We start from the raw sequence: 24,297 nt of genomic DNA on the forward strand, positions 1-24,297 counted from the left end.
AGATCATGACGATGCTTTGGAGATGGAGATCAAAGGCACAAGATGATGATGGCCATATCATGTCACATATTTTGATTACATGTGATGTTTATCTTTTATGCATCTTATTTTGCTTAGATTGATGGTAGCATTATAAGATGATCTCTCACTAAATTTCAAGGTATAAGTGTTCTCCCTGAGTATGCACCGTTGCGAACGTTCTTCGTGCTGAGACACCACGAGATGATCAGGTGTGATAAGCTCTACGTTCAAATACAACGGGTGCAAGACAGTTTTGCACACGTGGAATACTCAGGTTAAACTTGACGAGCCTAGCATATGCAGATATGGCCTCGGAACACTGAGACCGAAAGGTCGAGCGTGAATCATGTAGAAGATATGATCAACATAGCAATGTTCACCATTGAAAACTACTCCATCTCACGTGATGATCGGACATGGTTTAGTTGATTTGGATCACGTGATCACTTAGATGATTAGAGGGATGTCTATCTAAGTGGGAGTTCTTAAGTAATATGATTAATTGAACTTTAACTTATCATGAACTTAGTCCTGATAGTTTTTTCAAATAATGTTGTAGATCAATAGCTCGCATTGTTGCTTCCCTATGTGTTGGGGATATAACTACTAGTGTAACCCGCCCAGGAAGGGCCGGTTTACACTATGGCGATTCATCATATGAAGCCCAATATGAAGCTTGAAGATGGCGGTTCAGTTAAGGGCCCAAAGCCCAAAGGTGGCTTAAGGCCTGTAATGATAAACTGCCATAAGAGCATAACTTGTATTGTAAGGCAAGATTAAGTAGTCATCGAGCCGTACACTGTTTATGAGCCGGCCGGGACTCTATGAGCTGCTGGGCGTCGAACTCTGTATATAAAGGGATGACCCGGCGGCAGTTTAGGGAATGTAACATAAAATCGAGAGCCGGGCATAGCGGATTCGCTCCCCGGTCATCGAAACCCTAGTAATTCCACCTCAACTGGATTAGACTTTTACCTTCACCGCAAGGGACCGAACCAGTATAAACCCTCGTGTCCTTTGTCCCATTTTAACCCCTTTAAGCTTCCTAGTTGCGATGGCTCCACGACTAAGTCCTTTCACGAGGACATCTGCCGTGACAATTCCACGACAGTTGGCGCCCACCGTGGGGCCAGCGCACGGTGGATTTGAGTTCTTGAATGGGAGCTTCGAAGGGCAAGGGATACGCTGTGGGCCGGATGACCAGGAGTCGTCGCGGCAAGCTCTACATCGACGACGCCGGCTGGGGCCCGGACGCGGGCTCAATTGAGTACGGGTACCGGGTCCCCTTCGGCTGAATCCACGTCTTCATCGGCCGGATTGGCGAGTCGGGCCCTGAGCCGGACATCTGCACCGACATCATCGAGACGGCTCAGCGTGCGAGACCCGCCCGGGCTCAGCCCGCCATGAAGCGTGCCTTCGTGGGTTGCATCCATGGGGGAGAATTTTCTGAAGGATCCGTGGATGATGGTGAGACGGCCGTCTATTCTGACGGTGAGTCGTCCACAGGTGAGACGGATTCATTGTATCAACTACAAGACGGTGGGCTTGGGGGCTGTTTCAATGGCAGCAGTATTCCGGACCCCTTTGAGCCACCGAGCAGGGTAGGGATCCTCATGGCTGGTACTCAACTCGGTCAAAACTCTACGGCTGCGGCAGCAATAACCTCCGGGTCAGGAGCGACCGGGGCAGGAGGCCCTGTGCGCCCGCTGGCTCAGGTGCTGATTGATCTGATGGACAAGTTGACGGCCCTGTTAAACGCCACAATTATTCCGGCAGATCAAGCTGAGCATGATGCAGAGGTAGCACAGGTACGTGAGGAGATAGCCCGAGCCAAAGAAGCCCTAGCAGCTGAGGACACCAGATTGGCCGCGGAACGGGCAGCTTTGGATGCTCGAGCTCAGCAGATCCACTCAGAGGCTTTCCAGCTTACGATGAATCTGAACGCGTCTAATGAGGTGATGAGGAGGAGGCACCAGAAGGCTCAATCCTGTCTGCCTCCGGTTTATGATCCTCGGAATCTCTTCTACACACCTAGAGCCGGCCCTAGTAACCCGCAGAGGCAAACCAGTTTATAACACCCGGAGCGGGGGCGCCGGTTCAGCCCCGAGTGATGGAACCTCCTCACGTGAATACTGCCCCGCCTCGCTACGTACCAACACCACCGGGTCATTTTTCCAACCCTTTGGAGAACCTGATCGCTGCATGGGCGCGTCTGGCGGCTCTCCCAGTGGATGGCGACTCTCCAACAACAGTTGAGACGCGAAGGGTCAGAGAGCTTCTTCAGACGGCTCTGGCGCAGCAGGAGGCTTATTCCTATAGTCGAGACGGGATTCATTTGACTCCTCGCCCAAGCCGGAGCCCGAGTTACAGCAGACATATGGATTCGGAGGCCTTGTCAAGCAACCCCCAGCGCCGTAACCAGCCAAGTGGGTATAATCCAGTCCAGGACAGGATACGTCGAGAGGATGAGCGGGCGGCTCAGCAGGCGGCTCAGCAGGCGGTTCACCAAACCTTCCCGGATTATCCAACGACTTCTATTGAGGCAGGTGTGTCCACGAGAACCGGCGGTGTTCCTTGTTTGATACCGGCTCTGCGTAATGAGCGTTTGCCCAAGAATTTCAAGGGACCTCGAAACGTGCCAAATTACACAGCCGATTTACAGCCTGGGGCATGGATTGAAAGCTATGAGATGGACATGGAATTGTTGGAGGTCAGTGATGTGGCAATGGCTAAGTATTTCACCATGATGTTGGATGGAACGGCCCGCACTTGGCTGAAGGGGCTTCCGCCTAACTCCACTGGTTCATGGGCGGAGTTAAAAGCCCGGTTTATTCGGAATTTCAAGGACACATGCAAGCAGCCCATGTCGATTATGGATTTAACTAATTGCAAGCAGGAATAAGCTGAGTCCATGACCCATTGGGTGCGCCGGGTCAAGGAGATAATACATTCATCTGATAAGATGGACGCCGACTGTACGGTCTTAATGTTGGAGAAAAATTATCGATTTGAACCTCTGAAACATAAGCTGGGGCGGCTCAAGCGAGATTGTAATGACATGGGACAGCTGATGGCGGCTCTAGTCAAATACACCGATTCTGATAGTACCAAGGATCCCGCATCTGATGAAGAGAAGACATGGAAGGGAAAGAAGAACGGCAATGGAAATGGTCATCAGCATAACCCGGCAAGTCAGGGGGGCAATAAACGTAAGGCCGACGGTAACCCGGAGTTTGTGGCTAACACCAATTCACAGGGCAACAATCAACGACACAAGGGGAGGCCGCCCTCTCGGTCTGGCGGGTCAGGTACTACTCTTGAGAAATTGCTCAATGAGCCCTGTCCAAGACACGGCACTCGGGAAAGACCAGCCACCCACCTATGGAAAGATTGCGCGATCATGAAGGCTTTCAAAAATTCTAACATGTTCGACGGCAACCATGAGCCTGGCGGCGGCTCAGGTGGAGGCGGTTTTCATGGCTCGGGCGGCGGCTCAAGTTCCGGCTTTCAAGGAAATCAACGTGGTTATAATCAACAGTCCGGTCAGGAAGGTCAGCAACAGCAGCAATCGGGTTATCACAGCAATCCAAAGCAGCTGAATAGTGGACACTATCATGTGTTCACCACTAGTCTGTGCAAATGAGACCAGAAGCTTCACAAAAGGGTTGTGAATGCTGTTGAGCCGGCAGTCCCTCGTTATTTGAGGTGGTCAGAGCAGCCCATTGTATGGAGCAGAGAAGATCACCCTCTAAGAGTTGACAATCCGGGTCAGTTGGCTTTGGTGGTGCCACCTCAAGTTGGTGGATATAAATTCACTAAGGTACTCATGGATGGAGGCAGCAGCATCAACATCCTTTATTATGAGACCTTTCGTCGTATGGGGTTGACTGATAAAAATCATAAGACATCCAACACTGTTTTCCATGGAGTGGTGCCTGGTAAGTCGGCATACCCAGTTGGTAAGGTTGAGCTGGAGGTAGCCTTCGGAGATGAGCATGATTCTAGGGCTGAGAAATTAACCTTTGAAGTGGTCAAGATCAAGAGCCCGTATCATGCTCTATTTGGACGGCCGGTTTATGCCAAGTTCATGGCACGACCGTGTTATGTTTACTTGCAGCTCAAGATGCCGGGTCACAAGGGCACCATCACGGTACATGGGAGTCAGAAGGTAGCCCTAGAATGTGAAGAAGGCGATGCTGCTTATGCTGAATCTGTCTGTACAACAGAGGAGTTGAAATTTTATAAAGATAATGTTGACCCGGCAGACATGACGTCTCTGAAGAAGCCAACCACTGAACACGAGCCGGTGATGAAATTCAAGTCGGCCGATGAGACCAAGCTTGTTGATTTTGTTCCAGGCGACTCATCTAAGCAATTCAGTATCAGTGCCAATCTGGATCCCAAATAGGAAAGCGCACTCAATGAGTTCATCTGTGAGAACCGGGACATCTTTGCATGGAAACCTTCTGACGTGCCGGGTGTACCAATAGAACTCGCTGAGCACACTCCCAATATCAGTCCAAAGTTTAAGCCAGTCAGACAGTTTCTTCGGCGGTTTAACGAGGAAAGGCACAAAGATATCGGTGAGGAGGTGGCCCGGCTCTTGGCGGCCGGGTTTATTGTTGAAGTTTTTCACCCGGAGTGGTTGGCTAACCCGATGGTTGTACTTAAAAACAACGGCACCTGGCGTATGTGTGTGGATTACACGGACTTACACAAGGCTTGTCCGGTTGATCCTTTCGCTCTCCCCTGTATAGATCAGATCATTGATGCTACGGCGGGTTGTGAGCGTTTGAGTTTCTTGGATGCTTATTCTGGTTATCATCAGATCAAGATGGCAGTTAAGGACCAGGAGAAGACGGCTTTCATCACTCCGTTTGGAGCTTTCTGTTATGTGTCTATGCCTTTTGGGCTTAAGAGTGCCCAGGCGACTTATCAACGATGTGTGCAGAACTGCCTCCATAATCAGATTGGACAAAATTTCAATGCTTATGTGGATGACATTGTGGTGAAGTCCAGAGAGAAGGAGACCTTGATAGATGATCTGAAGGAAACCTTTGATAATCTCCGGGTCTACAAAATGATGCTTAACCCGGCCAAATGTTTGTTTGGCGTGCCAGCAGGCAAGCTTTTGGGTTTTCTGGTCTCTAACAGAGGCATTGAAGCTAACCCGGAGAAGATCAAGGCAATCACCTCTTGGGCTAAGCCAGCGTGCATCAATGATGTTCAACGACTGGTGGGCCATATCGCTGCTTTAAGCCGGTTCATAAGCCGGTTAGGTGAGGAGGCCATACCGCTGTATCAGATGATGAAGAAGACAAACAACTTTGTCTGGAGTGATGCCGCTAATGCTGCCTTTGAAGATTTAAAGAGATAGTTATCTGAGCCGCCGGTCCTTGCGGCTCCCATTGATAAGGAGCCCTTATTGTTGTATGTGGCTGCTAACTCACGTGCTCACAGTGTTGCAATTGTGGTGGAGCGCAAGGAGGCTGGCAAGGAGCATCCGGTTCAACGGCCGGTTTACTACATCAGTGAGGTGCTTATTGAGTCTAAGCAAAGATATGCACATTGGCAGAAGCTCGTTTATGGGGTGTTCATGGCGAGACGGAAGCTTAAGCAATACTTGCAGGGTCACCCCATCACTGTGGTAAGTTCTGCTCCTCTGGTAGACATCATTCAGAATAGAGAGGCCACATGACGAGTCGCCAAGTGGGCCATTGAGCTTGGGCCTCATGGCTTAAAGTATATGCCACGTACATCTATTAAGTCTCGGGCATTGGTGGACTTCATCAACGATTGGACAGAGCTGCAGATGCCTGAAGAAAAGCCGGACAACACATACTAGACTATTCACTTTGATGGGTCCAGGCAATTGGAGGGCTCGGGGGCTGGAGTTGTTTTAGCTTCCCCTCGAGGTGACAAATTTTGTTATGTGCTCCGGTTGAAGTTTCCCTGTACTAACAATGCAGCTGAATATGAGGCCTTGCTCCATGGTCTTCGGATGGCTAAGGAGATGAACTTAAGCCGGGTAAGGTGCTTTGGCGACTCAGATTTAGTGGCTTAACAGGTGTTAGGCCAGTGGGATTCTAAGGATCCTCTTATGGCGGCTTATCGCCGTGAAGTTGATGCTACCGCTAGACACTTCAAAGGTTATCAAGTGGAGCACATTGATCGAAGAAAGAATGAGGCGGCTGATGCTTTAAGCCGGCTGGGATCTCAGCGTAAGCCGGTGCCGCCTAACACCTTCTTGGATATTCTACATAACCCTTCTGTTTAGTTACCCACTGAGGAAGACTTAGCTATTCCAGACCCAAAAGCACAATTGTTGGCGGCTCTTCACGTCATCCCAGATTGGACAGTGCCGTATTTGGCTTACATGACCCGGGGCGAGTTGCCTGAGGACGAGACCTTGGCTAAACAAATCGTCCGGCGGTCTAAGTCAATGACAATTGTTCATGGTGAGTTGCATCATCGCAGTGTTATGGGGGCGTTTCAACATTGTGTGTCGCCTGAGGAATGTCAAGAAATCCTTCGTGAGATCCATGAAGGCGATTGTGGTCATCATGCTGGCTCAAAATCTCTTGTGGCCAAAGCTTTCAATCATGGTTTTTATTGGCTGACGGCTCATGCTAATGTGAAGGATCAGGTCAGTAAATGTGATGGTTGTCAAAAGGTCTCACGACGAGCTCATGTGCCGGCTCAAGAATTGAGGATGATTCCAATCACTTGGTCGTTTGCAGTCTGGGGGCTTGACATGGTTGGGCCTTTCAAAAGGTCCAAGGATAAAAAGACACACCTCCTGGTGGCGGTTGATAAATTCACGAAGTGGGTTGAGGCAGAGCCGGTCAGTAAGTGTGATGCAGCCAAGACGGTTCAATTCAAGAAAAAGGCGATCTTTCATTTTGGTTTTCCACATAGCATCATAACTGACAATGGTACTAATCTATCCAAAGGTGCCATGGAAGAATTCTATCAACGTGAGCATATGCGGCTCGATGTTTCCTGAGTACCTCACCCTCAGTCCAATGGTCAAGGTGAAAGAGCCAATCATGAGATCTTGAAAGGTATTAAGCCCCGGCTCATGGTCCCTTTACAACGGATGCCGGGTTGTTGGGTGGAGGAGTTGCCTTCTGTGATACGGAGCATCAATACTACACCTAACAGGTCTACAGGATATACGCCTTTCTTCATGGTTTATGGAGCAGAGGCGGTTCTACCAAGTGACATCCGTCATGACTCACCCCGTGTGGCGGCATACGTTGAAGCTAATAACGAGCAAGCCCGCCAGGATGCACTTGATTTGTTGGATGAGAAGCGTGACTTGGCATCAACCCGCTCGGTGATTTACCAACAGGACCTCCGTCGCTATCACAGCCGCCGGGTTAAGTCCAGAACCTTTCAAGAAGGCGACTGAGTGCTCCGGCTTATCCAGGATCAGTGTGATGCGCACAAGTTATCCCCACCTTGTGAAGGGCCCTTTGTGGTCAGTAAGAATTTACACAACGGGTCATATTACCTCATCGATGTTCAAGAGCGCAAAGACTCACGTAAGTCGGAGGAAGAGACTCGCCGGCCATGGAATATCGCTCATCTTCGGCCTTACTATACTTGAGCCGCCGACTCTCATGGTGTACATATTTTGAAAAGTAATAAAGCAGGACCTCTGTCCTTCTTCATCCTCAAAGTTTATATGTCTTCATTATTATATCTTTGAAACGACCAACAGGGAGTCGATCATATTTGAATCTGGCTTTCCCTTTGGTCCAGCTCATGATCGTATTCGAATCTAGCCGTTAAATATCATGATCACTTGGGGGCTTCTTGTTCAAACATAGGTCCTATTCGAGCCAAAGAGAACATAGCTGTCGATACCCTTTTGATTGGCACACTACCAAACCTACTAGGGGGCTTCTTGATCGTATCTGAATCATAGCTCAACCCCTTTTGGGTCTGACGTGGATCGTATCCGAATTAGCGTCATTAAACAAATCTCAAGGTCATTTGGGGGCTTCCTTGTCAGGACCCCGATTCCAAGTCACATCGATCTAGCCGGTAACACCTCAGATCACTTTGCAGCCTCACGCACGGTATTCCTACGGGTGTCGCCTTACCATGGCCCAGGACCATTTGCGCCTTTTGGCTCATGTATATGATAGTGTCGCTAGCATCCATATGTCAGAGAACCCGGGACGACATGACGAGTCGTGAACCCAAAGTGGCACTAACTTACGGGGACAGGCATAGATGAATCAACATCGAGCATGTCAGTCAGCAGCGTGCGATTCCGGGCTGTAGCACTGGCCTAACAGGACTCTGGTCAACCGGGCTGTAGCAGGCTAGGCAGGACTCCGGATGTCACCGCGTGACTTTTCCCCGAAGGGACATACATGGGAACGAAGCGAATCACATGCCGGTCAGTCAAGTGTCCCGGAGCAGTAGTGCTGCGCTAGCAGGACTCTGGTGAACCGGGCTGTAGCGGACTACTATGGCTCATGGAAGCACAAGACTACAATTCCCCATAAGAGAGGCTACCAAGGATAAACAACTAGGTTGTCGGATCCCACACATACCAAGCATTTCAATCATACACACGATATGCTCGATATGTGTAAATACAACATGGCATCACAACAAAAATCTACGACTCAAGTATTTATTCAATAGGCTCCGAGGAGCGAGATATTACAAACATGGGTCTCATGACCCAACATTCAGAGCATACAAGTCAAAGCACATGCGGAAGCCTAACATGTCTGAGTACAGATAGCTACAAATGAAAAAGGCTGAGAAGCTGACTATCTACAAGATCCTGCCGAGGGCACAAGATCGTACCTGAGGTAAAAAGCTAAACGTCGAAGTCCAAGCGGTACTACTAGCGAGACTGAAGTCTCTCTGCAAAAACATAAAATAGGAAAACGTGAGTACAAATGTACCCAGCAAGACTTACATCAGAACTATCTACATATGCATCCGTATCAAAAGGGGGTGGTGGAGTTTAACTGCAGCAAGCCAGCTTTGACTCGGTGGCTATCCTAAACTACGACTGCAAGTAACTCTTTTGAGGTGGCGCACACGAGTCCACATATTCACCATATCAATACTCCACTATGGATTCGCTCCCGTCTCCCCACGAGAAGGCCATCCATAACACTCACGCTTATCTTGCGCATTTTAGAGTATCCACTTTCACTTGTCTATGAACTGTACAGGAAACCAAGTAGTCCTTTACCGCGGACGCGGCTATACGTATAGATGATGTTAACCCTGCAGGGGTGTACTTCTTCACAAACGCTCTCACCACTTATCGCCGTTTAAACGAGATGTACTCGGCAACCTTCAAGCGGAAGCCCAGCGAGGATGTCGGCCACGGCCTACCTAAACACTCAAGTCTCTAGTCCAGGTTTATCGCCTATTCAGGTTCCATCCGCAGGGAGTCCGGCCGAGGTTTCCACATACGGACCCGAACGATGTGTACAGGGTTCCGAGACACCAAACAGGCGCCCGACATGCCCGGCCACGTGCCTACCGCATCACAGCCCACCCCTCGGGTCAGCGCTGCGCACGGCCTCCAGCATACTACAAACACCAGAAACTAATTGCAACTCCTGGGAGAGGACAAGGGTGGATAAGAAGCCTGGAGGGTCCATTGGTTTCGGGCCCAATGCATGGTAGTAGCTGAATCTTATATCACACATACAGATCTTAGTGCTTAAGGACGGTTCCAATGAAACAACCCACCATGTACTCCTACATGGCCTCTCATCGATACCTTTACCAAATCACGTTCACACACTTAGCTCACACCCAGTAGGACATGTTCATCACCATTCCAATTCATCCCCGATGAATCAGACCTGACTCAACTCTAAGTAGTAGCAGGCATGACAAACAAGCTTGAATGAGTAGGCACTTCAGGGTTCAAACAACTCCTACTCATGCTAGTGGATTTCATCTATTTATTGTGGCAATGACAGGTCATGCAGAGGAAAAGGGGTTCAGCTACCGCAACATGTAACAGTTGAATCGATGTTATCCTAATGCAGTAAAAGAGAGCAAGAGCGAGAGAGTGGGATTGTATCGGAATGAACAAGGGGGTTTTGCTTGCCTGGCACTTCTGAAGATGATATAGCTCTTCATCGGTGTCATCGAACTCATCATCGGAACATACGTCTACCGAGGGGGAACAACCACCGGCACACACAGAAAGAACACAATCAATGCAATGCACAATATGATGCATGATCATGACATGTCAATATGCTGTGATTTGAGCTAATGCAGCTAACAACAGAAGGGTTTGAGTTGATTTGAACCAAAGGTTCAAATTCAAATTCAAACTAAGAACTTATAAAGTGCATTATCATGTTTTGATCTAAACAACAAGGTTAAGTTGTTTAAACATGCTTGAAACTAGTACAGATGGATAGATTTGATTTTCCTGATCATTTTTCATATATAAATCTTTTCATTTGGAGTTACAGATTAATTTCTATGATTTTTTTTGAAGTTTATAGCATTTTCTGTAATTTCCTGAATAAACTTATATCCAGAAAAATGCTTTACTGCGTTAGCATTGCGCAAGGCTGATGTCAGCAGGTCAACTGGGACGGTCCAGGTCAAACCTGACTAGTGGGGTCCACTGGTCAGTGACACAGTGCTGTTCAGTGTCAATGACAGGTGGGTCCGGTCAACGGACACGTTAGCGCGGTCAAAGCTGACACGTGGGTCCACCGTGATTAAGTTAAAACTAGGCAGGAAATAAACCCAGGGTTAATTAAGCATGGGGCCCATCCGTCAGTGAGCTAGGGGGTTAGTTAGTGGCGTCATTAGCACTAATTAAGTGTGCCACGTCAGCTGCCGGCATTTAACCGCCGGCGACCTCAGATCGCGGCGGCGTCCACTTCGGGATTGCGCTACAGGCCACTGTTTGGGGCGTGGTTGGGATCTATGGAGAGCTGGGGCTGAGCCGCGTCTGTGGGTGGTGGAGCTGGACCAGATGGTCGCCGGAATCGACGTCGGCGATGAGGTTTGCAGCGGCCGTGGTTCGGCCGTGCTCGAGTTCCTCGCTAGGGTGTTCGGGAGGAGGAGCTGGTGGTGGCTATGGGTGCGTGAACACACGCTGAGCATGGTGGTGTGTTGAGCTTCGAGCAACAGTGGCTCTAGCCACGACAGCGACGGGGCACGACGGCGACGGGCTGCGGCCGTGGTGGGCAGGGGGCTAGAGGAGGGATTCGACGGCAGGTAGAGAAGGGTTGGGAGCAGGAGCTCACAGCGATGCCGAAGAGGGGGTCAGCGAGCTCGGGGAGGTCTTGGCGGCGCCGAATCGACCATAGACAGGCTCGGGTGCCCGAGGTTGAAGATGAAGGCGAAGACGGCATTCGGTGGCGTTTGGCGTCGCGTGAGTCGACAGAGAGGCGTAGGCGACGGTGGCGGAGCTCCTGGGCATGTCGGAGAGGCGAGGGGGAGGCGGTGGCCACAGTGGTGGAGAGTGGCGGCGATGGTGGTATTCGGTCGTGGGGAGAATGGGTGGCATAGGAGAGAATGAGCATGGGAGAGAACGAGAGGGTCCGGGGGGTGCGTGGCGCTCGGGGCCGTCTCCAGCAGCGAGCAAGCAGGCAGGAGGTGGCCGCACGGCGGTGCGCGCGCGTCGGGCACGTGCCCGTCCTCCTGGCAAAGGAGGAAGACGTCGGGGGAGAAGGCAGTGGTGGGCTGGGCCGGCCAGCTATAGTGCTGGGCCGGTTGGTGGGCTGCACAGGTGAGGCCAGGTAAGATTCTCTCTCTCTCTTTTATTTGTTTCTGTTTTCTATTTTTCTTTCTTTGTTTTGATTTTATTTACAAACCAAACCATTGAAAAACTTTCTGTAAATTTTTGTGTGAGCTCAGGGAGCTAGTCCAAGGTCACATGCAAACTTACAAAAATACTTTAACTTTATTTCTTATATAACGGAAATAAATTCAACTCAAATATGTTATTGATTTAATTCAAAGGCCCAAAATAAATATCTCTGAGATTCGAAAAATATTGTTTTGAGTTTTACCTCTTGCCAATATTTTCAGAGACTAAGAGGAACATTTTCTTGGACTTCCTTGAAAATATTTTAATGTTGATTATTTCCAAAGTGATTTCCGAGGGTTTCAACTAACCTCAATTCAACTTTCAGAAATTTTAGACATGATGCATGAGTGCAGATGCAACTATTTCACTCAGGTATTCTAGGGCTGTGACAACTCACCCCCACTAAACAAGAATGTCGTCCCGAGATTCAAGACATGAGGTAAGAAGACAAAGGGGTCACAAGGCTAACACGATCTCCATGATCCGATTGCATTTCTCAAAGATGTTGATTCATTGCTCCAATTGATCCTGACGTCTTTGCTTTTGAGATCTTCATCCAACATGATGACGGCAGAAGGAAACTCTACAGGAATCGATCTTCTTGAAGATCAAGCAACTCAGAATCAACTCATGAAGTGAGACGTTGGAAACATCTCTTTTGCTGAGGCACAAGACACACATCAAGAGGGATGGAAAGAAACTGATAACAAAGGTTCAATTTGATAGGCAAAAATTCCACGCTTAGATAATATGGTGCATGGGTTTCAAAGTAGCGAGGACTTAATTGCCATGACTCCATAACGGGGCACCTTAGGGAAGGTGGCTCGTAGGATTATTCCCTTAGGTGGCAAAAGAATACTTTTGATACAGAGATCATTGAAAATCTTCATACCAGCCCAAGGCAATTTGCAATCGATTACTTGAAGGAGTTCAGAAGAATGACATACTCCGACTAGAATGGACGATGTGGACTACCTTGTTGAAGACAACGCAAGGAAAGATTTTTTCTTATCATCGGAAATGGATGGGACCCGTGGTAGGACCACTTCTGAAGATGATCCTAAACAACAATTGCTGAGAAGGGCAGTCCAAGGGAGATTTCCACAAGGCGGTACAAGCTGGGAACAAAATGCAAATGTCGGGAATGTTCCAACCATCATATCTGCCTGAGATTCAGATCTGGTTGGTGTCAGGACATTCCAGACTCATCAAGTCTAGAAAGAGAAATGAAAGTTTGCAACACAAATCGACGAGATGACATTGCGAGATTCTCGGGAAATGAACTACGATAGCAAGCTCCAAAACATGAGCTGGTTCTGCTACAAACTTGTGAACATGTTGTCCAAGACAAGAATGACCACATAGTAGTCTTATAATAAAACACTATCGAGTTCTGGTTAGGATCCATCATCATGGATTTCGAAGTCTTTACGCGCGCTAGACTTCTTTTCCTTGAACAAGTCAATCAGTGGCTTGGGTGCTAGGAATTCATATGGAACGAAGATGATCAATCTAACATACCACAGAACACTTTGCACGTGCATGGCTGACTTGGGATGATTCCAGAGGAAGCAAAAACAAGCTTTCTCGAATTCACGGCGGCAACTTGCATCAATTGCACGTGAACTTAGAGGAAGTCGCTACTTTCATCCAAACATATGCTTCATGAACGGAACATGAAGGCATTGTTTACAAAGTTTCCAACACTAGCTTAATGTTTAACACGAATCATGGGGGAGACAAGATGCTGCTGATGGGCTCAACAACAACTCATCAGAATTTCCATATCACTGGACTTCCACCATTATGTGAACAATGTGATAGTATTGGTCACACCAAAAGATGTAATGGTGTATGCTCGAGGGATCAACCACGAGTAAGACAACATTACGAAGATCATTGGTTCTGATTTGACTTGACGATAACCCATAGTCAAGTCAAAGTTTTGACAAGGCAATAGATCCAACAACTGATCACGAGGACCAATCGATGGAGATATCATCTTTCTTCTACACACACACACAAAAAAAAAGATATCCCTTAACATGAACTAAGTCAGACAAGCTTTTATCTTCCAACTCTCCAAGTTGTTGTTTGGCTTAACCAACTAGCTCAGGGGTATCCAACATAGATTCTTGGAGAATGGGTGGTTTGGAGGAAAACCAACATGATCATGAACCCAACATAGCGGTCAGGTGACAACCTGGTAATACTTCCGAGAAGATATTCGGAACATCATGAACCACCGATATGTTACTAAGCTCAAGAACAATCTTGCTTTTCAGAGCAAGACGATATGGTCAAATAAGCAAGGGATTGAATAATCCTAACTCATTGATCGAAGAGTGCACCAGAAATAAGGACTAGGTAGCACAATCTATCTTAGAATGATGATTCAATAACTAACACGCTAAGAATGAGAATATTGTCCATTTACTACCAAGCAACTAGTTGCTAGGAGTATTGATTTCACACATCACGATTCACTTGTCGGTATTCTGGTTGCAACAACACGGAACCGAGGAGCGAATGATGATGGCGAGAAGTATCACTGCTTCAAGAATTCATAAGAGTTGGTGCAATTATCATGACATTCCTGACATCAAGAGGGAAATACTTCAGGGTAGAACAGAATCAAAAGCTGGATTGGCATTTGATCTGCGGAATACACGTGCTTTGACCTAATTCTAGATATGGATGAGGTACTGGAGTTTGTTTCTCCTAGTCATTCTAGAACAGAATGGCTTGACAGACCACAAGAATAATAGGCATCAATGAACACAAATGCACAACTATTCCCGACTATCAATTGATAGACTAGGGTCGGAATACAGCTGAGGAGGGTCAACTCAAGGAATATATAACTTTCTGAGTTGTGGATGCATAGATTAGTATGTCGAGTGAAGCTCAACATTTCTTCCGGATAACCCATGCGGAAAGGGTAGAACTGGCAGATTCACAGTATAGAATGGAGAACTCATCAAGAGCACTCTTGTTGTGATCTTATGGTTCAAAGAACTTCCGCCATAAGAAGTTCATGGTATTTGGAAGAAGGAAATACCATGGACATCGAGGACTATCGCAAGGTTACTAATATCCTAAGGGTACGAGCAACACTATCAACACGAGGTAAGTAGAGTGAATCTTGGTTCACGAACCCAGGAGTAGAATGCCTAATAACTAAATGGCATCACGGGATGCTTTCGAGAATGGTGGCCAGAGTCATCACACCAGGAACACAAAACATGGCTAGATTACTAGGTGACTCCCTAAAACACCTAGGGTCATAATACTAGCTCCAACATATATGTCGAGGCAATGGAGTACCTCAACTTGGCTATTAGTGTGATTAATATGGCCCAAAAGAACATCGAGAACGGAAAGAAGGAATTTGCAAATGCATCAGACTATTTAGAGACCTGGGATGACTCGGACAGCATAAAGGCTGTAAATGCTCAAAAAGAATTGAGACATCCTGCAAAATGGTGGCATAACCACTCAACAACATCATATCAAGGTTCCGAGTCCAACTAAAAATACACTGGAGTAGTAGAAACTGAACTGGGGCTTAAATCCATCAATCCTATAAGTCTCTATCATAGTAACTCGTCATCCTAATAGATAGATGAGAAGGCCTAGTTCTTAATCCCCGTAGAAAAGAAGAGGATGACTCAGATTAGAGGGCATGAGGTATAAGGAGTAAAAAGAGCCTTACGTTCCCTTCCCCAATCAATTCCCTTACATAACAAAAGCATTTCTAGACACAACTTCGACCGGTTTGGCTTGGTAATCCTACAGGCAGTCAGGCTCTGATACCAACATTGTCAGGACCCCGATTCCAAGTCACATCGATCTAGCCAGTAACACCTCATATCACTTTGCGGCCTCACGCACGGTATTCCCATGGGTGTCTCCTTACCATGGCCCGGGACCGCTTGCGCCTTTTGGCTCACGTATATGATAGTGTAGCTAGCATCCATATGTCAGAGAACCCGGGCCGACATGACTAGTCGTGAACCCAAAGTGGCACTAACTTACGGGGACAGGCATACATGAATCAACATCGAGCATGTCGGTCAGCAGCGTGCGAATCCGGGCTGTGGCACTGGGCTAACCGGACTCTGGTGAACCGGGCTGTAGCAGGCTAGGCAGGACTCCGGATGTCACCACGTGACTTTTCCCCGAAGGGACAGACACGGGAACGAAGTGAATCACATGCCAGCCAGTCAAGTGTCCTGGAGCAGTAGTGCTGGGGTAGCAGGACTCTGGTGAACCGGGCTGTAGCGGACTACTATGGCTCATGGAAGCACAAGACTACATTTCCCCATAAGACAGGCTACCAAGGATAAATAACTAGGTTGTCAGATCCCACACATACCAAGCATTTCAATCATACACACGATATGCTCGATATGTGTAAATACAACATGGCATCACAACAAAACTCTATGACTCAAGTACTTATTCAATAGGCTCCGAGGAGCGAGATATTACAAACATGGGTCTCATGACCCAACATTCAGAGCATACAAGTCAAAGCACATGCGGAAGCCTAACATGTCTGAGTACAGACAGCTACAAATGAAAAAGGCTGAGAAGCCTGACTATCTACCAGATCCTGCCGAGGGCACAAGATCATAGCTGAGGTAAAAAGCTAATCGTTGAAGTCCAAGCGGTACTACTAGCGAGACTGAAGGCTCTATGCAAAAACATAAAATAGGAAAACGTGAGTACAAATGTACCGAGCAAGACTTACATCAGAACTATCTACATATGCATACGTATCAAAAGGGGGTGGTGGAGTTTAACTGCAGCAAGCCAGCTTTGACTCGGTGGCTATCCTAAACTACGACTGCAAGTAACTCTTTTGAGGTGGCGCACACGAGTCCACATATTCACCATATCAATACTCCACTATGGATTCACTCCCGTCTCCCCACGAGAAGGACATCCATAGCACTCACGGTTATCTTGCGCATTTTAGAGTATCCACCTTCACTTGTCTATGAACTGTACAGGCAACCAAGTAGTCCTTTACCGCGGACGCGGCTATTCGAATAGATGATGTTAACCCTGCAGGGGTGTACTTCTTCACACACGCTCTCACCACTTATCGCCATTTACACGACATGTACTCGGCAACCTTCAAGCAGAAGACCAGCGAGGGTGTCGGCCATGGCCTACCTAAACACTCAAGTCTCTAGTCCAGGTTTATCGCCTATTCAGGTTCCATCCGCAGGGAGTCCGGCCGAGGTTTCCACATACGGCCCCGAACAATGTGTACAGGGTTTCGAGACACCAAACGGGCGCCCGGCATGCCCAGCCACGTGCCTACTGCATGACAGCCCACCCCTCGGGTCAGCGCTACGCACGGCCTCCAGCATACTACAAACACCAGAAACTAATTGCAACTCCTGGACAGAGGACAAGGGTGGATAAGAAGCCGAGAGGGTCCATTGGTTTCGGGCCCAATGCAGAGTAGTAGCTGAATCTTAAATCAGACATACAGATCTCAGTGCTGAAGGACGGTTCCAATGAAACAACCCACCATGTACTCCTACATGGCCTCTCATCGATACCTTTACCAAATCATGTTCACACACTTAGCTCACACCCAGTAGGACATGTTCATCACCATTCCAATTCATCCCCGATGAATCAGACCTGACTCAACTCTAAGCAGTAGCAGGCATGGCAAACAAGCTTGAATGAGTAGGCACTTCAGGGCTCAAACCACTCCTACTCATGCTAGTGGGTTTCATCTATTTACTGTGGCAATGGTAGGTCATGCAGAGGAAAAGGGGTTCAGCTACCGCAGCATGTAACAGTTGAATCGATGTTGTCCTAATGTAGTAAAAGAGAGCAGGAGCGAGAGAGTGGGATTGTATCGGAATGAACAAGGGGGTTTTGCTTGCCTGGCACTTCTGAAGATGATATAGCTCTTCATCGGTGTCACCGAACTCATCATCGGAACATACGTCTACCGAGGGGGAACAACCACCGGCAAACACAATCAATGCAATGCACAATATGATGCATGATCATCACATGTCAATATGCTGCGATTTGAGCTAATGCAGCTAAGAACAGAAGGGTTTGAGTTGATTTGAACCAAAGGTTCAAATTCAAATTCAAATAAGAACTTATAAAGTGCATTATCATGTTTTGATCGAAACAGCAAGGTTGAGTTGTTTAAACATGCTTGAAACTAGTACAGATGGATAGATTGGATTTTTCTGATCATTTTTCATATATAAATCTTTTCATTTGGAGTTACAGATTGATTTCTATGAGTTTTTGAAGTTTATAGCATTTTCTGGAATTTCCTGAATAAACTTAAATCCAGAAAATGCTTTACTGCGTCAGCATTGCGCAAGGCTGATGTCAGCAGGTCAACTGGGACGGTCCAGGTCAAGCCTGACCAGTGGGGTCCACTGGTCAGTGACACAGTGTTGTTCAGTGTCAATGACAGGTAGGTCCGGTCAACGGACACGTCAGCGCGGTCAAAGCTGACACGTGGGTCCACCGTGATTAAGTTAAAACTAGGCAGGAAATAAACCCAGGGTTAATTAAGCATGGGGCCCATCCGTCAGTGAGCTAGGGGGTTAGTTAGTGGCGTCATTAGCGCTAATTAAGTGCGCCATGTCAGCTGCCGGCGTTTAACCGCCGGCGACCTCAGATCGCGGCGACGTCTGCGTCGGGATTGCGCTACAGGCCATGGTTTGGGGCGTGGTTGGGTTCTATGGAGAGCTGGGGCTGAGCCGCGTCTGTGGGTGGTCGAGCTGGACCAGATGGTCGCCGGAATCGATGCCGGCGACGAGGTTTGTGGCGGCCATGGTTCGGCCGTGCTTGAGTTCCTCGCTAGGGTGTTCGGGAGGAGGAGCTGGTGGTGGCTACGGGTGCACGAAGACACGCTGAGCACGATGGTGTGCTCAGCTTCGAGCGATAGTGGCTCGAGCCACGACGGAGACCGGGCACGGCGGCGACGGGCTGCGGCTGCGGTGGGCAGGGGGCTAGAGGAGGGATTTGACGACAAGTAGAGAAGGGTCGGGAGCAGGAGCTCACAGCGATGCCGAAGAGGGGGTCAGCGAGCTCGGGGAGGTCTTGGCGGCGCCGAATCGCCCGGAGACGGGCTCGGGTGCCCGAGGTTGAAGACGAAGGCGAAGACGGCGTTCGGCGGCGTTTGGTGTCGCGTGAGTCGACAGAGAGGCGTAGGCGACGGTGGCGGACCTCCTGGGCATGTCGGAGAGGCGAGGGGGAGGCGGTGGCCGCGGTGATGGCGAGCGGCGGCGATGGTGGTATTCGGTCGCGGGGGAGAAAGGGCGGCATAGGAGAGAATGAGCACGGGAGAGAACGAGAGGGTCCGGGGGGTGCGTGGCGCTCGGGGCCATCTCCAGCAGCGAGCAAGAAGGCAGGAGGTGGCTGCACGGCGGTGCGCGCGCGTCGGGCACGCGCCCGTCCTCCTGGCAGAGGAGGAAGACGACAAGGGAGGAGGCGGTGGTGGGCTAGGCCGGCCAGCTACAGTGCTGGGCCGGTTGGTGGGCTGCACAGGTGAGACCAGGTAAGATTCTCTCTCTCTTTTATTTGTTTCTGTTTTCTATTTTTCTTTCTTTTTTCTGATTTGATTTACAAACCAAACCATTTAAAACTTTCTGTAAATTTTTATTTGAGCTCAGGGAGCTAGTCCAAGGTCACATGCAAACTTACAAAAATACTTGAACTTTATTTCTTATACAACAGAAATAAATTCAACTCAAATATGTTATTGATTTAATTCAAAGGCCCAAAATAAATATCTCTGAGATTCCAAAAATATTGTTTTGAGTTTTACCTCTTGCCAATATTTTCAGAGACTAAGAGGAACATTTTCTTGGACTTCCTTGAAAAGATTTTAATGTTGATTATTTCTGAAGTGATTTCTGAGGGTTTCAACTAACCTCAATTCAACTTTCAGAAATTTTAGACATGATGCATGAGTGCAGATGCAACTATTTCACTCCGGTATTCTAGGGCTGTGACATTCCTGTTCAAACATAGGTTGTATTCCAACCAAAGAGAACATAGCTGTCGATACCCTGTTGATCGGCAACGCCAAAGCCACTGGGGGCTATATGATCGTATTCGAATCTTAGCTTAACCCCTTTGGAACGGTTTCCTGATCGTATTTGAATCAGAAGCCTCAAAACAAAGTTGAAAGATGATAGTAGCAATCATGCGGATTGGGTCCGTGATCTGAGGTTTATCCTCATTGCTGCACAGAAGAATTATGTCCTTGATGCACCGCTAGGTGACAAACCTATTGCAGGAGCAGATGCAGATGTTATGAACGTTTGGCTAGCTCAATATGATGACTACTTGATAGTTTAGTGCACCATGCTTAACGGCTTAGAATTGGGACTTCAAAGACGTTTTGAACATCATGGACCATCTGAGATGTTCCAGGAGTTGAAGTTAATATTCCAAGCAAATACCCGAGTTGAGAGATATAAAGTCACCAACAAGTTCTATAGCTAAAAGATGGAGGATAATATCTCAAGCAGTGAGCATGTGCTCAGAATTTCTGGGTACTACAATCGCTTGAATCAAGTGGGACTTAATCTTCCAGATAAAATAGTGATTGACAGAATTATCTAGTCACCATCATCAAGTTAGTAGAACTTCGTGATGAACTATAGTATGCAAGGGATGACGAAAACGATTCCCGAGCTTTTCATGATGATGAAATCGATGAAGGTAGAAATCAAGAAAGAGCATCAAGTGTTGATGGTTGACAAGACCACTAGTTTCAAGGAAAAAGGCAAAGGGAAGAAGGGGAACTTCAAGAAGAACGGCAAGCAAGTTGCTGCTCAAGTGAAGAAGCCCAAGTCTGGACCTAAGCCTGAGACTAAGTGCTTCTACTGCAAAGGGACCGGTCACTGGAAGCGGAACTGCCCCAAGTATTTGGCGCATAAGAAGGATGGCAAAGTGAGCAAAGGTATATTTGATATACATGTTATTGATGTGTACCTTACTAGTGTTTATAGCAACCCCTCAGTATTTGATACTAGTTCAGTTGCTAAGATTAGTAACTCAAAACGGGAGTTGCAGAATGAACAGAAACTAGTTAAGGGCGAGGTGACGATGTGTGTTGGAAGTAGTTCCAAGATTGATATGATCATCATCGCACACTCCCTATACTTTCCGGATTAGTGTTGAACCTAACTAAGTGTTATTTGGTGTTTGCATTGATCATGATTATGATTTGATCATGTTTATTGTAATATGGTTATTCATTTAAAGTTAGAGAATAATTCTTGTTCTGTTTACATGAATAAAACCTTCGATGGTCATACACCCAATGAAAATGGTTTGTTGGATCTCGATCGTAGTGATACACATATTCATAATATTGAAGCCAAAAGATGCAAAGTTAATAATGATAGTGCACCTTATTTGTGGCACTGCCGTTTAGGTCATATTGGTGTAAAGCGCATGAAGAAACTCCATGCTGATGGGATTTTGGAATCACTTGATTATGAATCACTTGATGCTTGCGAACCATGCCTTATGGGCAAGATGACTAAGATTCCATTCTCCGGAACAATGGAGCGAGCAACTGACTTATTGGAAATAATACATACTGATGTATGCGATCCGATGAGTGTTGAGGCTCACAGCAGGTATCATTATTTTCTGACCTTCACAGATGATTTGAGAAGATATGGGTATATCTACTTAATGAAACATAAGTCTGAAACATTTGAAAAGTTCATATAATTTCGGAGTGAAGTCATGGTAACAAGAAAATAAAGTTTCTACGATCTGATCATGGAGGAGAATATTTGAGTTACGAGTTTGGTCTTCATTTGAAACAATGCGGAATTGTTTCGCAACTCACGCCACCCGGAACACCACAGCGTAATGGTGTGTACGAACATCGTAACCGTACTTTATTGGATATGGCGCAATCTATGATGTGTCTTACTGATTTATCACTATCGTTTTGGGGTTATGCATTAGAGACAGCTGCATTCATGATTAATAGGGCACCGTCTAAATCCGTTGAGATGACACCACATGAACTGTGGTTTGGCAAGAAACCCAAGTTATCGTTTCTTAAAGTTTGGGGTTGTGATGCTTATGTGAAAAAGTTTCAACCTGATAAGCTCGAACCCAAATCGGAGAAGTGCGTCTTCATAGGATACCAAAAATATTGGGTACACCTTCTATCACAGATCCGAAGACAATACATTTGTTGCTAAATTTGGATCCTTTCTGTCAGTGTGGAACGACACCTATGGGATCACAAGAATCCCTACTACGGTTGCTGGGGCGCAGGGTTGCGGGAAGAGCAGGATTAGTAATCAGCACAAGGATCGTTTACCCATGTTCGGGCCGTGAGGATGCGTAAAACCCTAGTCCTGCTTTGGTGGATGTATTTCAGAGAATTCTTGAGCTCTCGAACTAGGTATGGTGGGTGCGTGGTTCCAAAGAGTCGAATCCTTCTCCAGTACGCCCTGGGCCTCCTTTTATAGTCGAAAGGGGCCGCCACAGTGGCATACAGGAGGTGGAAAGGCGTAAAGTGTTGAGAGCTTATCGCTCGTATTACAGGACAAGACGCATTTAATGCGCTGCTGAGGTGTCCCCTAGCTTTATCGGGGACGGGAGCGAGGCCCGTCCCATCCGTCGCTGCTCCTCCTCGCTTCGACACGCGCCCTGGCCAACGGTGCATGCGGTGCCATGTAGGCAGGCAGGCAGCTGAGGTGGCGCGGTGGTAGGGTCTTCATGAAGATCTGCATGCCGCCATGCAGGCGTCTGCTGAGTTGGCCTGGAAGCTGCATGTTGCCACGCAGGTGCCTGCCGAGCTGGTTGGGCTTGCAGCTGCATGCGAACAAGGGTGGAGACTTGGCTGGTGCGGGCCTGGCAGTGGCCCTGGTGGCGCCCTCGGTGAGGGCCTTGCCGGGTGGCCCAGCAAGGGTCTTGCCGTGGCGCGTTGTCGTCCCCGGCAAGGATCTTGCTGGGGGTCTTGTGGCTCTCCTCGGCAAGGATCTTGCCAAGGACCGTTGTCTTCGAATCCTCATCTGATCTTGAGTGTTCCTTGTCTTCACAAAGATCTGCATGCCACCATGGAGGTGCCACCCGAGCCCTAGTTCCAACGTGGTTGGTTGAGTTGGAACCCGTGGGCTCGAGGGTGGCTCACTCCGCTGGTGTGGGCGAGCTGCCCCGGCAAGGTTCTTGCCGGGGCCACTGAGGCTGCCCCCGGCAAGGATTTTGCCGGGGGAACCTCCTTCGCCTCTCTGCTTCTTTGGGTTCTTGGCCTTGGCATTGTCTTGATTGTCTTGGGCTTCGGTTTTACCTCGGTTCACCTCCCCTGTTCTGCTTGGTGCGGCCGTGGGCGCGGCTCCAACTGTCCGTGCACAGGTAAGGGGTACAAAGATGCGCCCCTTCTTTTGTACACCGACAGAAGCCCCCGGTCCTGGGCCACACATAAGCGCAACACGTTGTTGGGCGAGGCCCAAAACGGTGCGCGGGCAGGCGGGGCGGTTTTTACCGCGGTAAAACTTTTCGTGCGCTGCGCTTCCCATGACCCGCATTGAATGCGCGACGTGGAGGGGCGCGCTTGACGTGGGCGGCATGCGTGGGGCGGTTTCCGCAGGCAGGCGTCACATCATGGTAAAGAGGCGGCTCGCGCCTTCCCCGTAAAAAGAGGGAGGCGTGGAGGCGCGGCTCATTTACTGAATGGGGCCGGGTCGCGGTCTTCAAGGCGTCCACAACCCACGATCACGAGGTGGGGAGAGGTCGCTTCACCCGTCCCCTCGGTTCTGCACGTTCGCCACGCGTCCTCCATGCGCTTGGGGTGGCAAGCGGTGGAGACGCGAAACCGGGCCGTCACTGATTGGGGCAGCGGGTCGGCCCCGATTACCTGCGCCTCTGGTGGCTGGATTGGCCGAGTGGGGCGGCCGAGCCCCAACCCCACCCCTTTATAAGGAGATGGAAGGGGAGATGGCATCCCGCATTCTTCTATCTTCTACCTCCTCCTGCTTTTCCTTCTTCCTCTTATCCTCCATGGAGAAAGGGAACCCCGGTCCCTCGACGGTGGCGGCGAGGGTCGCCGCTCGACAGCGCGTCCCTCCTCCTCCTGAGCGCGCGGTGGCGGAGCCGGCCGCGTGGGGATGGGGGAGGGGCCGAGGCCGTGGGCGAGGTCATGGTGCGCGGGGAAGAGGAGGACGGGGCGGCGCGCCGGCCTTGCCGTCGCCAAGGATGCCTTTCCCGATGGAGTGCCACGTCGGGGACCGGCCCTGTGAGTTCTTCATCAGGCTGCGCCGGCCACCGCGTCGCCGTCTTCGTCTTCCCGCCCCGTTTGCTCGGGAGAGGGAGCGTGACCCGCCCCAGACCCTCAGATTTCACATGAGGGGCTGCGGGAATGGGGGCACGCGGGTCGACGTCGACTTCCCGGCTCC

This window comes from Triticum aestivum, chromosome 5D (assembly GCF_018294505.1).
Source record: "Triticum aestivum cultivar Chinese Spring chromosome 5D, IWGSC CS RefSeq v2.1, whole genome shotgun sequence".
NCBI classification, from domain to species: Eukaryota; Viridiplantae; Streptophyta; class Magnoliopsida; order Poales; family Poaceae; genus Triticum; species Triticum aestivum.